We start from the raw sequence: 6,422 nt of genomic DNA, 5'->3' as shown, positions 1-6,422 counted from the left end.
ATCCCATGGCACTCTCCGGTACCCAGATTCATCCCACCCTGCTTAACCTCAGGGCTTAGGCTCTCTGTAGGCATCAGATAGAAGGTAATTCAAACGACCCTGATCATCTTTGGCAACAGCAGTCTTTCTTTGGTGATCTCATGGAGTGGCAAAAAAAGCTTTTAAAGGCTGAGCCCTATATAAAACGTGGGAGAATCCACAGCTTTTATGTCTCATCTCCTTGTGACGGTCTCCCACGAGAGATGACATGAGCATGTAATGGCTCCACCACTGGGTCTCTAGTTCAAGCCATGGAGGATCGTGGGGGTTTGTCAGGTTTTGGTTCATCCCCCATCGTTGGACAAGGGCTTGCAGGCTCAGAGGCAGCCCAGATTACGTACGCAGATGACCTGGATGTGGATGGTGTAAGCCCAGGTTGAATCTGGCCACAGAGGCCCTGTCATTTATGCACGTATTGATGAGTAATCCATTGCTACTCAGATAGAGATCTCTAGTCAATATATTAGATCATCGCCTGATATTGATCCAACAAGCTTCAATTATCTACTTAGTTTTAAATGAATTTCAGTTTGTGGATTGAGGACAATCATCTGTCTGTTTTATGCAACAGAACAAGCAGCAGGATTGATGAGCAGTCTAGAAAACATGACATTTGGAAGAATACTGAGTAAGACAGGGTTGCTCCATCGAGAAAAGGGGAGAAGGAGGCGTAATTAAAGCCATGCAAAAATATTTAAGTGAGCCAGTGAAATAGCCCCTGCGCACTCTCCATAGGATAAGTAAGGAATGGAGTGGAGCTAGAACAAAGGGGTTCAGACTGACCTTTAGGAAACATCTGAATATAATGAAGAACCAGGAGAGATTCCTGACAGAAATATGGAATTGGAGTCATTGGTGGGTTTTAAGGGCAGGATAGGCAAAAGTGTCACGCATGGATGAAAGAGAGATGTCTCTGCCTTTGCACCTTGCGGGCAGGTAGGCCAGGTGGTGTTTCAAGGTTACTCTCCATCCCTGCTTTCTAGACTTGCTAGAAAACCGTCAGGCACAACATTGCCAATATTGGGACTGAAGTGGCTTTGCTAGACATGTCCTTAACCAGGCTGCAGATGTTGCAGTCCTAAAGTCTATGGCAGATACTATAAGAGCAGCTCTCCTCTTTCTTTTCATCAAAGCAGGATAATGTGGTGGGAGTGCTGCCTAGAAGTAAGAGCAAGGATTAAGACTGGCTACATTGGCTCTGCCCCCAAATCTTTACTTGATCTTAGACGTTTAGGTCATTTTGCTTCCAGAACAACAGACACACGGTGACGCGTTTGGTCTGTAAGCTAGATTCTTTACCAGAGATGAATGAGGTCACCCTGCCATTTGCATCGCACCCGTTAGGGATGGGATGCTTTATGAGCAGCCAGAAGATGAGATTGCTGCTCCCACGTACCAAGATGAGACCGTCGAGCCCGCAGTGCTACCCAAAGGCCGCCTCTGCTGTCCGAGGTCAATGTCAACTCTGTTCTTGGTGGGTTTCCCCTAAAGTCTGCCACTGATTCCTACGGCCCTTGTTAAACTGCTTCACTTCTCTCACTTTCCAGATTGGGGACGTGCTGTAAAGGACAGTGTGACTGGCTCCTGGGCCGGGCAGCACTTCAGCAACGCTATCTGGGCTGAAAGTAATGTCATTGCTCTGCATTTGCAATAGATTTTTGCTCAGTGTGGTAATGCACCACGGGTGAATTCCACAATTTTGTTGCAATGACTGTTAATTGGGTCTGCACTTTTCTAGGGGAATAACCACTTAAAGGAGAAGGAGCAGGATCCTCCCCACTTGCTATTTAACCTCTAGGATGTCAACAGAAAACACATCCCTCCCAAGTGGCAGAGGCCATAGCACAAGCCAAGCAAACGTAGCAAGGTCTCTGCCCCGCTTCCAGGAAGGACAGTCTGTTCTGGTAGAGACGTACTGACCTTAGGGTTGTTCCTTTGGGCTTACACTGGGGTGATTGGGAGCAAAATACGAGTTTCTGTCTCTAGAATCATCCCACCTTAATGGGAAATAAATAAAGAAAAGCTATGAAATTGGATGAGAATGAAGCCAATGGAAGAGAATCTGGAGAACTATGCTGTAGAAGACACCCTTGCTATAAAAAGTGACTTTTGATAATTGCTGGAAAAGTGCCGGAGTGTATTTTGGGAGAGAGGAAAAAAAAATAAAAATTAATCTATGACCTAATGTTGCTGGAACCCATCCACCAACCTGGGTGCCCTGTGGCTGTTCAATTTTTTTATCTGCCTTTCCAACAGACATTTCACAATCTGGATTGTTTTGTGTGCAAGGCAGAAAGAGCGAGGCTGCACCCTTCCAAGGGCCCTCTCCGGGCTCTGCCCTGTATGGCTTATTCAGGTGAAGAGCAGATAACACCTCTACAGCCAGTTCATCATCAACCGTAACAACCCGAAGACCTCATTAGAATGGAGCCACAAAGAAAGGCGATAATTAAATTGAGGTGTAATTAGATGGATGCTCTGTAGTTTTACTGCTGCTGCTCTAACTGCTATTGCTACTATTGTAAAACAGCAAAAAAAGAAGAAAAAAAATTCCAAAGGCAAAGTATGAGTAATGAGTAAATGCAATTATTTATGCTAGCATATGTCATTGCTGCTGTGTTTTAATATATAAATATATCTGGGATGATTCTATGAAGTCTGTGTCTCGGTGAAGTTTCCTAGACCTGTTTTCCCATGGGGAATGATGCTGTGATCTCTCAGCTCCTACCGGGAAATGCTGCCGTCTCGGTGCGTTCTGTGGTGCAGGATCATGATCCCAGTCTCTTGAGGACACAAAAGAAAGCAGGATTAACAGTAAGATGTAAGGGGTAAGAGATAAAGTAATTAACCACTGGATCAAGAGTTCATGTAGTGCAAGGTATTTTTGCCAGTTTCCCATACAAGTCTTCTCTTCAGATGTGGTATTATAAATGAACCTAAAGCTATTGGCTTAATGTAGGAATTAATATTTTTTTCTTGCTGGACTGGGCTTAGCAAGAAGCTGGGCTAGATGATAATTACGTTTGCTTCTGGTTGTAAAATCAATGTGGCTATATTAACCACTTACCGCACGCTGGATTGCAGTCATCGGCAATTTGGGGGGGTCGATGCACTTAGAAAAAAAAATTAAAAAATCTGTGCACTTTTGCTTTCCAGACTTTAAGCGTGTCTGACTTCTGATGGCCAAGGAATATCTATAGATTGGTGGGCCAAGTAACTCCCTTGTTTATAACCTGCTGGTCCAAATGCCTGCTCCTACGCCGAGTACCCTGTTTGTAGGAGGGAGAGCGACCCAGCCCAGGTGGCCAGTGGCTGGCCCTGGCAAGGGGCACGCATGTCCCTAACGTGTCCCTGCTGTAGGATGAGGACTGTGCTTGCACCCACCCCGTGTGACAGACGTTTCTGCCATCACACCTGTGCTCTGAAGCAGCCTCAGCCCCTCCTGAGCCAGCTTTACAGAAACATCTCATGATGAAACTCCGCTCCAGGGCCAGGGGCGTGACGAGGCTGACACGAAGCATCTTTGCTGCATGGGCTGACACGAAGCATCTTTGGCACCTGGTTCTGGGGCTGCACTGGTCCGTGACTCCTGTGGGGCTGGGGGATGCTGTGACCATCCAGCTGAACTTGTGGCAATCCTCTTGGGAATGCTGGGCTTTGGGATCTGCACTCCAGACATCCGTGAGAGTTCGGTCCGGACATGTGCGGGGATGGTGGGAGCATGAATCTTTACCTTGTAACCTCCCGGCCTCCCCGTCACGCCCTTTGGGCTCAGACTCTGGCTGTGCCATGTGAGCCCACATTTTCCATTTGATTTTACAGCCTGTAGGGCTGTTTGTACAAGATGGGCCGGTAAGGATGGTAGCAGATTACAAATCAAAGGGAAGGAATTTACTCCAGAAAACGCAATGGCAGTGATGGCTCCCACTGAAGCCTTCATCAGACATAATTAAACAAAGCTTCATATTAGGAAAATGCTTGTACTTGCTAGCTCCCCTAGGCTGAACTGGCTCTCATTTCCCCATCAGTTAACTCTTTCGGGCACAATCCATTCATGAACCACTGAATCCTCCTCCAGCGAAGCACAGCAAGCTGCTGTCCTCAGCCCAGACAGGGCAGCCAGCTCGCCCCGCCAGTCTCCCACACAAAATGGGAGCAACAGCACCAGTTAATGCGAGACCACAGGAGCCTGAAATAGCAGCTTTTCATCTCCGTGACACCAGTAAACCAACAGCAGCCATGGCCATTTCAGCCACCACCAGTGGCTGAGATACAGGAGACACTAGACCCCAAAAGCCCAACTCTGCAGACCATGGAACGCAGCCAGGACGTGAACTATTATGTGCAAAAATCATATTTTCCAGCTTACCAGCAGGTACATTTTCTCTGTGCAGTTCCACATTTTCCTCAGTTAAATGGGGGCAGTAGCTCCTTGCTACAGCAAGCTGTCCTCCTCGGGACCTGGGGAAGGCAGAAGCTTCAGGCGAAGCATGATGCAGGAGCACTGGGGGATGCTTCGTGAATGCCGTGTGCTCTCCTGGCGAGCGGGATGCTCCACACCTGCACATGGCTGAGAGGAAAAAAATAAGCTGAGAGAAAACATGTCTCATAGACACCCTGCAGCAAACACTTGAGGGTTGTCAGAGAGGGCGCTGAGAAGCTTTAAGGGCTTCTCATTTCCCTCGCCAACCTGCAAAGTTCGGAGCAAAAAGGGGGAAAGTTGGAGGATACAGAAGATCAAAAGAATGACAGCATTTCCAAAAGAAGAGCGGGGACTAGAGATGCTTTGGGGAGTGGGCTGGGACCGGAGTAGCCCTAGAGCATTGAAAGAAGTTGACAGGCAATGAAAGCAAGTCCCTTTTCCTCCTAAAATACCTTTTTCTCTAAACATCTATCTTAAATGTGCTTATTTTTAAGTAAGTTTTACCTTCCTTCCAGTGTTCCTCGCTGGTGATGGATCCGGCAGCATCAGGGCAGCATAGGGTTGCAGTGGTGTAGGACCAGGGCTAGGAGCGGGGCAATTAAGGAGCAATGGGCTGCACATGTGAAGCCCAAATAGGCTCCAGGTTCAAGCTGGGGCTTGTGAGCAGGATTATGTGACAGGTTGTGTCAGTCATGGGTGCAGGACCAGCCAACAGAGCAGGAGCAAGCCCTGAATTCATTGCAGTTTTGCCTTGGACCTCTGAGTCCACAGTTCAGTTGTTTTTTGTAAGCTGGTGGTGTAAAAGCATTTCAATCTAGGAACCGTTTTGCCTTTTGCTGAGTCTGCATGTAGCAAGTCCAAGATTTTTCTATTTAATATTCGCCTGGTGCTTCCTTGGAGCCCCTTTCGCTTTCATCGCTGAATTTTTAGCACATCTCAGAGGTGATGTGGCCTCATAGCAGCAGAGAAAATGGGGAAACGGTCCCTTTTCGGTGGTGCCACTGACTTACTGTGTGGTCTGGGGCAAACCATGTAACCTCTCTGTGACTCTATTTACCAGTCTACACACCAACGAGCGCAGCATTTACCTCATCAGGGGTTGAGAGGCTTAATTATTCCCAGACGAATGGATGCTGCATAAGCGCAAAGTGTTACGATGACTAAATCTTCCTGGAGGTGCCTCTAATATCTCTGATTAGTTTGTTTATCCCTCAGATTCTGTACCATGGGCATGACAAAGATTACAAGGAGCGTGTTTAAGCAGGGGCACGAACGCCGTGCCAGATACCTCCAGGTCAGAGGGAAACAGATGATGGAAAACCAATTAATTTTTTACAGCAAGAGAAATAGCTACAGGATTAAGAAACATTAATTATTTATTGAACTGCTGCCTTTGCAGAAAAAAAGAGTTTATATGTATCTATATCTATATATATATAAAATAATCACTCATTGTACACAACAGGATAATAACTTCAGTAATCTGAGCTCCTGTCTTGATGCTGCTCTTTTCTCAGGGGTCAATTAAAATAATAAGAGCAAAAATATTTTGGAGCCTCAGGAAGGAAAAAAACCAACCCTATCACAATAATGCCAGGGGTTTGGGTTATTGAATATTTAGCCCGTGGTGCACAGAGGCCTGGTGCTGGTCTCCCTGGTAGGAATTGCTGTACTTCTGTGTGTCTGGGAGTGCATTTTAGCTGTGGCTCTGCCCTGGGATGCAGGCGAGCTCCAAGCATCCGTGATGGGGAAAAGCTACAGCAGTTCAGCAAACTGCAACCGTTGGTCAGCCGCAATGCTGACAGTGCCCGTGGGCACCTCTCTATCCCAGAGATGGGATGCAAAGGCAGGACTAAATGTCTTTGCTGGAGCCACCTTCCCGGTGGGAATGTGCTGAGCCATAAGCACCACAAAGACCTGATCACCTGTGATTCCCTGCCTGGATGTACCTTCTGCAGCT

Source organism: Falco naumanni, chromosome 16, assembly GCF_017639655.2.
Source record: "Falco naumanni isolate bFalNau1 chromosome 16, bFalNau1.pat, whole genome shotgun sequence".
Classification (NCBI taxonomy): Eukaryota; Metazoa; Chordata; class Aves; order Falconiformes; family Falconidae; genus Falco; species Falco naumanni.
Note: the sequence above shows the minus strand (reverse complement) of the source record.